The following is a 10,752-nucleotide window of genomic DNA, read 5'->3' on the forward strand; positions in this document are numbered from 1 at the left end:
TTTCTTGTCTCCTGTTCCTGAAGCTGCTCTGTGCTTTGCCTCACTAGCACCGATCACTTCTGCTCACATTTGTCCCTACGCCGTAACACGTCCTCTTCCGAATGTGTGGTCACAGCTGGACACCAGGCGCCGCGATTCCTCCTCTGTGGCACCGTTCATTCACTGGAAGAAAGGGCTAAGACCAACCACAAGTCAGCCCCCCGTGACACAGCGATCTCCCTGTATGCTCACGTCACTTCGCCCAGTTATCACAGCACACCTTATTCCGCTGTTTAGCTCTGCGGGCGTATTGACGGTGTGGGCTCTGCTCGGACCCTTCACCTCACTCCTCTCTGCAGTCTTCAGTTGCAACGCTGCAGCAGGTCAGACCACCTTCGAGCTGACTGTCGGAGCATCCGCGGATGAACGGAGGTTCCCCGTATGCCAGCTTCGCTGTCTACGGCCCTCGGGACGAACCCCGTCAAGCCCACTGTGCTGTTTATTGCTACCAATAAAACAGCTCCTTCTGCTGCATGCGATATACTACACCACTGCTAAGGAATCCTTAAAGCTATACAGAGCCCGATGACATTTCACACAAGACCAATTACAATGCCTCCAGTATTTGCCTTTAATAAAAAGGCGCGTTTGTATTTGAAGAGCAGCTGGCAGAACTGCTAAGAGGACACGCACAATATGAAATTACATATTTTACTGACTTGGGGCAGGAAATTGGCCATAATATTAATGGCTGAGGCATTATTAAAAGTGTCAGTCTTCTCTGGCTGCCCATTTAGAGGAGAAATGTAAAGCATCTCGTGGACTGTGTAGCGACACCATAAACGTTTGATTGTGTGTCGTGGTGCGCATGAAGAGTGCAGTGGTCACTGGAAGATGTAGTACAGGTGTGTGCAGGAATGACATGCGGAGGTACCGTGCTCACCATAGGCGCCTCCGTAATGAGCTTTTCTGCATTTTTTTACTAAAAAAGAAATAAAAGTTCTGTTGCTTGACCCCCCCCCCCCCCCCCCGCACACACACACACACACACACACACACACACACAATCTGGAGTTCTTATGCATTTTTGTAAGCCTTTGCCTTTGGTTTTTGCTTTTAACTAATTGACAAAATTGCAAACAGAAACTTGATTATACAAACCAATTTCTGGATATGAAGCAAAGTAACCATGTGGTCAGCAGTGCAGAGGTTCTAAAAGGCCATGAGAAAAAGAATTTCAAAGGATTGCAAAAGCATCTGTACTTTGCGCTTTTCTCAAAAGACAAACCCACAGACCAGTCATCTCCATGCTATGAGTGCTTTCGGTTGTCTTCTAAGTCAGCGCTATACTATAAGTTAGTCTTGTTGAATTGTTTGCTTCTCTTAGCATTTCACTGTGAAATTGAACTGTCCCCAAATGTCTGCCCTTTTGAGCATGTCTTCCTGGTACAAACAACAGTGGGCAAAATACACTTTCTTGAGGTCTTTTCTTGCTCCTGTAATCAGCAGACTTTAACAGGACATTTAGAATGCCATTTAAGAACTCGTTCTGCCACATTTGCTATGCTATGCAGGTCTAAATGGAAAGAAAAACTTTCTTGTTAACTGATCGACTAAAGTGTTGTGCATACATATGCGCACCGCCGTGCTGATACTGCAGCACACAGTGAACCCGCTCAAAGTGTGTGCTGAACCAGACTTTCAGCCAGTGTAGTGGACCAGCCTTTCAGCCAGTGTAGAGGACCAGCCTTTCAGCCAGTGTAGTGGACCAGCCTTTCAGCCAGTGTAGAGGACCAGCCTTTCAGCCAGTGTAGTGGACCAGCCTTTCAGCCAGTGTAGTGGACCAACCTTTCAGCCAGTGTAGAGGACCAGCCTTTCAGCCAGTGTAGTGGACCAGCCTTTCAGCCAGTGTAGTGGACCAGCCTTTCAGCCAGTGTAGTGGACCAGCCTGTCAGCCAGCAGCTTTTGTTTAAGCAGAGATGTGTGTTGCATGGCTGCTCTAAAGATAAAATGGTGGACTCATGGTTTCTGTGGAGAATTGTAGGACACCAGCATATTTGACCTTGAATAAAGTTTCAAACTTCCGCCTCTTTGATGAGGTTTATGTCTTCTCCTCTTACTGGAGTATTTGGGGTAGAGGATTTGCAGGATTTTATTTTATTTTCTAACATACTCAACTGCTCTGTGTGCAGATCATGTGTAGACAGTCCATCTGACTTTCATTATAAAGGCAAAAGAGGAGATGTCATTTCTTTTAGCTCCCAACTTAGATTAGCTGGTAAATGCCTAGTAATGACCATGGCTAAAGGCTTTCCTGTGTTAGATAAAGAGCCTGACTGCCCAGAAAGTACTAGAAGTTTACGCACTCATTAGGATTATTAGTTAGTAGGACGGTGCCTTGTCTGAGGTGTAAGAAGGAGCATGAGTGCATTTCATAGAATACTGAATTCATCGTCAGCATGTAATAAAGGGAACATGACATACATATTTCATATGTTAGGTTTCTTTTGGCAAACTACTACTGAGTAACTAATTATTAATAATTGTGAAGCAAAACACTTCATTGTGTTTTCCAGGTTGATGTTTTACTTCATGTTACCATCACAGCATAATTACATAATTGACAGTGAATCAGTCTCAAACACTCAAGTACAACCAGAAGAGACAGTTGAATACAACTGTGTTTAGTGGATTTAAAACATGAGGGTAACCTATTTTGAACATTAAACACTAATTAGCAGTATTCTGTAGAATTTGAGGTGATAGAATGTCTGTCTTACTAACATAGTGTGCTAGAGACAACAAAATGTGTTATTCAGTAAAGTCATATCATGTTTGGGAGGGTTTCTGTTACCTGTTGTCAAGAAACAAGAAAACTAAATAAGAGTGCGTATGCCATTCCACACAGCAGGCCATGCTGAGCCTTTGCTATCTGAGCGGGTCCTGTGCGGGTGTTTGGTGAGGCATGCTGAGGATGCTGTGTATGACTCTTCTGCATGGAGCAAGCTGGGCAGCTCTTCAAACACAACAACACTTATGTGACAAGGCCCACTCACAGGAAGCCCACAGCCAGCTAAGCCTCTTCCATGGCAACCTGAATCATAGCACTGAAAGAGGAAAACTCTTTCAATCTGTCTCTTTCTCTCTCTCGCTTTCTCGCTCTCACAGTATTGAAAGAGGAAGACTATCGTGCTCTGTGTCCCTTTATTTCTCTCTGCTGTCTCTGGGCTCTTGAGGTGGTGTGTTTCAGCTCATCTGCAGGTCATTTGAGTCTTTAATGTAGAGAGTCTGGTAGCGCTCTCACTTTTCATGCTCTTTCATGTCCGTCTGTCGCAAAAGCGAGCCGGCCCCCGCACTCCACCGGCCGAGCGCTCCCAGCTGTCGAGTGTCGCCATTGTCCAGTTGACAGAGGCAAGGGGAACCGCTGGGCACGACCGGCACCACTGGAAGTGGTTAAGAACAGAACAGATCTCCCATGAATCTTGTTACAGCCCAGAGGGATGATTTATACACTGTCCAGCAGAAGCGAGTCACAGGAGCACGGCTAGGGCCTGGATGGAGAGATGGACTCACTTATGTTCGAACACAAAAAGAACGAGTTCAGACACTGTCGTCATTAAATGTTCAGTTGATCAGTTTAAAAAAGAGTGAGATGAATAGATTATGGTGTAAGTGCTTATCTTGCCAGGGTCCGTAATGTAATATATGTAGCAGTATTACGTAATCAGAATACCAAAAGGGTAACCATGTTCCATTAAAGTTACAGCACTGAATAAAAGGCAGTAATTAGATTAGTGGTGTGTTTTTTTTTTAAAGAAAAAAGGTGATTACAATTTAACAAAGAAATCATATACTCATTACTGCTTTACTACTTCTACTTTTGCCGTGTTTAATTGTCCTAATCAAGGGAATGGTGCTCAGGACTGTTGGCGCACTGCAACAACATCAGTTGCCTGCGTTTGTTCAAAGGTTTCAAATACGCTCTGTGTGTGCTCTTACCTAGGAAGCACTCCGGATATTTTAATTCATTCTCTTGCAATTTGTGACTGGAAACAAACGTTTGTGAGATCTTTCTGCTGCGATTAATGTAGTTCTGTGCTTTCGTTAACGCAAACGACAGACTGCCAATAGGTTTGTTGATCATGAACGCAATATTTTTAAACTGGTTTTACGGACATTATACACGGTAAGTAAAAGTCATCTTGATTACATGAATTTTGCGTTTAGGTGACAAAAAATCTTAGATTACCGGAGCTCAAACGACGAGGCACTGACTGAATTATTCTCACATTACGTTCCCGGGATCGATATCAGATCATAAACATTCGCTTACACTCCAGTTATAATGAAATATGAGTGAAGAACACGGATTATGATTCACCTTTTAAAGATGTGCTCCCTTCTCAACCAAGTGCAATTTCTAACTGGAGTGCCATCCTTCGCAAAATTTTAAAAAAGAACAAGCCCACAATCTCTTATGGCAAAGAGTTTATGTTTTAGATCAGTAGGCTATATTCTAACAAGGCTTTTGTGAAAAGAACTTTGCTCTCACCGATGTCAAAACATTCGACATGTTTACAAAGCTAAGACGACACAGAGGGATGTTTTCCCTGGTGAAGCATACTGTTTTGACAGGAGTGTATAGACTGGGTATCGCGCACCAAAAGGCCTTCTAAGTGGGAATGCTGAGGAAAGGACATGTTATATATGTGGACATCTTTTACACATCTGCAGAACTGCGCAAGGGTTTGCACAGAGAACATAAATGAGCAGGTAGGAGCTTGTTGGTTGCCATACTAGCTGGCACTGAAGGGCAAGCAGTGTTGGAGAACTCTTTGGCAGTTAATGGGTTAAAGGCGATGCAAAAATAACTGGGGGTAATCAGATTATTTTAATAGCATTCCTCTAGAAAGTATTTTTTTAATTCTGTTATTAAATTTCATCTTTCTAACCCTGTATATTACACAGTGTATGTCCCTGTACCCTAGGTGATACAAGCAGACTTAAACAGTGTGTGTGTGTGTGTGTGTGTGTGTGTGTGTGTGTGTGTGTGTGTGTGTGTGTGCGCGCGCGCGCGTGTGTGCGCGTGTATGTCTGCGTGCATGCGTGTTTGCTGCTTTTCTGAAATGTTCTGCTGAGTTCCACAGGTGTTTGTTGTGAATGAGTGGTGTCCGTGTTTTGCCTTTGTGACTCACACACGCTCGTCTGGAGCACAGGAAAGGCTGTTTGTGTGAGTGCTGTGCGTGTGAGTGAGCGGTGATAAGGATCCTGTGACACAGCAGCGCTGCTCATCAAGTCGACTCCTAGTGAGATGGTGCACAGCTCCAGCCACGCTGCCCTGTTTGATCTTATACAATTAGGTCTGACGAAAAGCCATCCCTCACACACACACCCCAGCAGCTCCTGACACACGCTCACTTACTCACAAACGGTGATGCACATGGCTTTTCATCCAGCAGACAAAACTGAAATTAGCACTCACACCTGCATACATTACAAGTCTTTGTATATGTGTGTCTGTAGGCAGAGGGTGCATACAGAGTAAAACTGCTTTTAATGTGTCTTTGTCTCTCTGTGTGTGTGTGTGTGTGTGTGTGTGTGTGCCTGCAAATGAATGTGTGCTCCTTAAATCTCTATGTATAGCTGATTATATTTATTATTAGTGTCCAGTTGGAAAGCAAGTGCTTCTATTTGCATGTCCAGTATGGGCTAAAACCACGTTTGCTGTAGATGAAACCAGAGCCCAGTGCATTAAAAACCGAGTTGGCACACGTGGAGGAGCTTTAGAAAACCGCAGGAACTCTATTAGCACCTGCCTAGTCCCCTACCCCCATCCACTCGCTCTCTGCTCCTTCTTCTCTGATCACGCCACACAGAACCACAGTCGCCCCTCCTCCACGCTGAAGCCGCCTCAGCAGGGTGCCGTGTGTTTGTGTTGGAGGGTGCGGCAATTTATTTAGACTCGTTCCGTCACACGTGGAGCCACTTAACAGGCAATGAGGTGCCAGACGACCACGCAGCTGCAGCTACGGCGGCCCCCTAAGCCCTCGGCTTCGGTCACCACGTCCCGCTTCTCGTTTTCTCTCACCGTGGTCCAGTGCGCTGTGGGCCATATTTCAACGACGCAAACCCATTAAACTGACCGATATCAAAAAGAAAAAGCCCGTGCACCCCACGGACACTGTATCTGAAATGCTTATAGTTCTTGGAGTCTCTTTTTATACCCCCGTCCTTTCTGCTTCCACCAATAAGTCTTCCAAACTTTATGACACCGCCGCGGTCTCTCCTATTTCGGAGTGTGATGTAGTAGGACAAAGTGGGACAAGACGCGTATTTAGCAAACACCGTTCCTGCCAAAGCCTTTTCCTTGTCATCGTTTAGTTCGCCATGATTTGGTTTCAGATTTAATTGACAGAGTGCTCGTTGCCGACATAAATCACTGTCGTTTTAACCTCGCTACCTACGCAAATCGAGGGACACGCGCTGTGCGCCGTAGTGGTCGGATGCGCTCACGCGCAAGCCGAGATCGGGGGACCTGCTGCTTTATAATTGGATTTGTGCATAGGAATGTTTTTCCAAGGCGCGACTTGTGAAATGGCTGCCATCTGCTCCCCATTAGAGCGCGGGACAGGACGCGACACAGCACACAGGGAAAGCCCCCAACGCTGATTCATAGCGCCGCGGGGCTGCTTTATTGCCGCGCGCGAGGGAGCTCGCGCTTTCGGGCGCGTTCGAGCCAGGAGCGTCTCGCTCTCCGGTCCAGCGCTCCGTCCCTTTGCATGCTGGAAGCTCGTCCCACCCCCCCCCCCCCTTTTTTTTCTCTGTAAGGTTTTCTTTCTCATTCGCAGACCCTCAACTTTTACATTCGTTGTCTTTTCCCACTACCCCTTTTCCTCTCGATTTCGTTTTTCCTAGAATTATAATTTCGGCGACATATCCTCAGATCCCGTTACCTCATGCTTTAAGCTTTTTTGGGTTTTCTTATGGTTGTCCATTGCCACGTCCTTTCTGTCCTGGTCCGGTTCTCAACACATTTCTCTCTAATACTTTGAGTCTGGAGCAAGAGATGGAGAGGGAGAGAGACTGTGACCTTACATCAGTCATCCTGCTGTAGGGCAAGCTCTCTCCTAATTGGTAAGAGGGGTTAGGGGTGAGGAAGCTGTTACTCTGACATGCTGGGGTCAGAGGTTACAGAGAGGTGATCGTGGTGGCAGTTTAGTTGCCCTCTGTGGGTTTCGGGTTCTCCCCGGGAAAAAAGAAAATGCGGGAAGTGGGGAAAGCAACTAGGGAGACTGTGAGTGTGTGTGTGTGTGTGTGTGTGAGTGTGTGTGTGTGTGTGTGTGTGTGTGTGTGTGGCAGCTGTGTATATGTAGCTTAACGTAGCCTGTGGGCCTTTGAGAGTAAGTGCCTGTCAGAGTGATCTCTGGGAAATCTTCTCTGTAGACTTCTCCACTTCAATTTCCCTTAGTTTTCCTCTCAGGACCCTCGTTACTGTGTGGCCTCCTGTGTGGGACAGAAGCATATGAAAGCACTTGAGCGATCAAACGCAACTGGCCAGCAGCTCCCACGATAAAGACATGTAATATAATAAAATAATATAATCAGATAATAATAAAAGGACAGTCCAGCTGATCTCAGTATAGCCCACCACCACCTGGATCAGACTTCCGCAGCTGATCTCAGTATAGCCCACCACCACCTGGATCAGACTTCCGCAGCTGATCTCAGTATAGCCCACCACCACCTGGATCAGACTTCAACAGTTGATCTCAGTATAGCCCACCACCACCTGGATCAGACTTCCACAGCTGATCTCAGTATAGCCCACCACCACCTGGATCAGACTTCCGCAGCTGATCTCAGTATAGCCCACCACCACCTGGATCAGACTTCCGCAGCTGATCTCAGTATAGCCCACCACCACCTGGATCAGACTTCAACAGTTGATCTCAGTATAGCCCACCACCACCTGGATCAGACTTCCGCAGCTGATCTCAGTATAGCCCACCACCACCTGGATCAGACTTCCGCAGCTGATCTCAGTATAGCCCACCACCACCTGGATCAGACTTCCGCAGCTGATCTCAGTATAGCCCACCACCACCTGGATCAGACTTCCGCAGCTGATCTCAGTATAGCCCACCACCACCTGGATCAGACTTCCGCAGCTGATCTCAGTATAGCCCACCACCACCTGGATCAGACTTCCGCAGCTGATCTCAGTATAGCCCACCACCACCTGGATCAGACTTCAACAGTTGATCTCAGTATAGCCCACCACCACCTGGATCAGACTTCCGCAGCTGATCTCAGTATAGCCCACCACCACCTGGATCAGACTTCCGCAGCTGATCTCAGTATAGCCCACCACCACCTGGATCAGACTTCCGCAGCTGATCTCAGTATAGCCCACCACCACCTGGATCAGACTTCCGCAGCTGATCTCAGTATAGCCCACCACCACCTGGATCAGACTTCCGCAGCTGATCTCAGTATAGCCCACCACCACCTGGAGCAGACTTACACAGCTGATCTCAGTATAGCCCACCACCACCTGGATCAGACTTCCACAGCTGATCTCAGTATAGCCCACCACCACCACCTGGATCAGACTTCTGCAGCTGATCTCAGTATAGCCCACCACCACCTGGAGCAGACTTACACAGCCTGTCTCTTCTCATCTTGTCACTGTCCTTATAGAGCACAGGAACGGTTTGGACATGATGCCATGCTGAGCTTCTATGCTAGAGCTACAAGCCTCAGATGCTCTCCAATGTTAACATTCAAATATGAGATCAGATGAGAGGAAGTCTGCAGCTCATGCACACTGTACAATGAATTCTAGAGCTTTCCATGTTCCACAGTTCCTCTAGAGTTCAGAGTGTTTGTCCTAAATTGACTCTAAGGCTGTTCTCCTTATAGCTGAGATTTCCGCCAGACACTTGACTCCATGCAGCTGAAATATAGTGCTTGAAATCACTGTTTCTCTTCAGTGCACAGATGGGGTGGGGGGTGGGTCAAGACCTGGACCAGAAGTGTATAAAAGAAAAGAAAAGAAAGTTCATGAGAATGATAGAGAGTGTGTCATAAAAGAGTCTCATAAAACAGATATGATGAGAGAAAGAAACAAGAGGGTAGAGGGTACGAGAGAGAGAGAGAGAGAGAGAGAGAGAGAGAGAGAGAGAGAGAGAGAGAGAGAGAGAGGGGAAATTCCTACCCTTAGTGAGTGATCCAGAGGAAGGGCAAATGAGACTTAAATGAAGCATTTCTCTTCGGATGAGCATATTGGGGCATGATCACACACACACGTATCACTGGCTGTGCTGGCTCTGACCACACACTCAACTCATTCCTCCAGACAGAAAAAGGAGGGGAGGGACAGAGAGAGAGAGAGAGAGAGAGAGAGAGAGAGAGAGAGAGAGAGACAGAGAGAGAGAGAGAGAGAGAGACAGAGAGAGAGAGAGAGAGACCTTATTTCAGTTACTGGACACTGATTTCTCCATATCTCACATCTAGTTAAGGATGAAACCAGAGTGCTTATTTTAGTCACGTGACCAGGAGGAGCAACTCAAAGAGCATGCTCACTGTGGCCAGTCAGAGGGTACAGGAAAAGAAGAATACTTCTATACTGCTAGTGAATGTGGAGCACACCATAACGCAGTAAGATTCATCTGTAAGTAAGGTAGAGCTCTCACAGGCAAGGCAATTTTATTTGTATAGTACATTTTTATACTGAGAGAAATATCTAATTAAAATATAATTAGGTTCATTCTGTGCACATGCTATGGTCTTGGGTTCAGACCACCAGACACACGGTCTTGGGCTCAGTCCCCCACACACAGGGTCTTGGGTTCAGACTCCCAATCACAGAGTCTTGGGTTAAGATTCCTAGGTACAGGGTTTGGAGATCAGAATGCGAGGCACAGGGTCTTGGGTTCAGACCTCCAGGCACACGGACTTGGGCTCAGACGCCCACACACAGGGTCTTGAGTTCAGATTCCTAGGCACAGGGTCTTGGGTTCAGACTCCCAGTCACAGGGTCTTGGGTTAAGATTCCTAGGCACAGGGTTTGGAGCTCAGACTGCCAGGCACAAGGTCTTGGCTCAGACGGCCAGGCACAGGGTCTTCAGCACAGGGCTCAGACCGTGGACCAAGTCCATGCTAATGCATGAAGCTGAACTTCAACTTTCTCCACATACCAGTAAGGCAGCCCCACTCACTCTGACTGGTGTGACACATTGACACCTGGCCTCACACACTGGCATTTGTTGCTTGCAGGCACACCTGCTTGCCATGCACACATGCACGCATGCACTCACACACATGTATACACACACACACACACACACAAACACACACACACACACGCGCACACACACACACACACACACACACACACACACACAGACTCTAGCACCAGTGTGCTATAAGCGAAACTGTAAGCTTTTTTAAAGCTGCAGGTGAGTTAAGAAAGATTTCAGATGTCTGCATTTGACTTAAACTCTTCTCTCTCTCTCTCTCTCTCTCTCTCTCTCTCTCTCTCTCTCTCTCTCTCTCATTCTCTGTCTCTCTCCGTTGCTATTTTCATCTTTCTCACTGTCTGTAGGTGTCTCTCTCCTTGTTTCTCAGGAGGGCTTTTAAAGCTGTGCATTAATGGTCAAAGTGTAGATTTCCTGCAAAATAATGATTGTCCCCTCTGCAGGACCCGCGTCTCAAAACTCAGGACACTTGGTTAAAACCCAGCACATGGCTATTGGCTATCGGAGTGGGATT

This window comes from Electrophorus electricus, chromosome 4, assembly GCF_041902795.1.
Source record: "Electrophorus electricus isolate QZ-2024a chromosome 4, ASM4190279v1, whole genome shotgun sequence".
Taxonomy (NCBI): Eukaryota; Metazoa; Chordata; class Actinopteri; order Gymnotiformes; family Gymnotidae; genus Electrophorus; species Electrophorus electricus.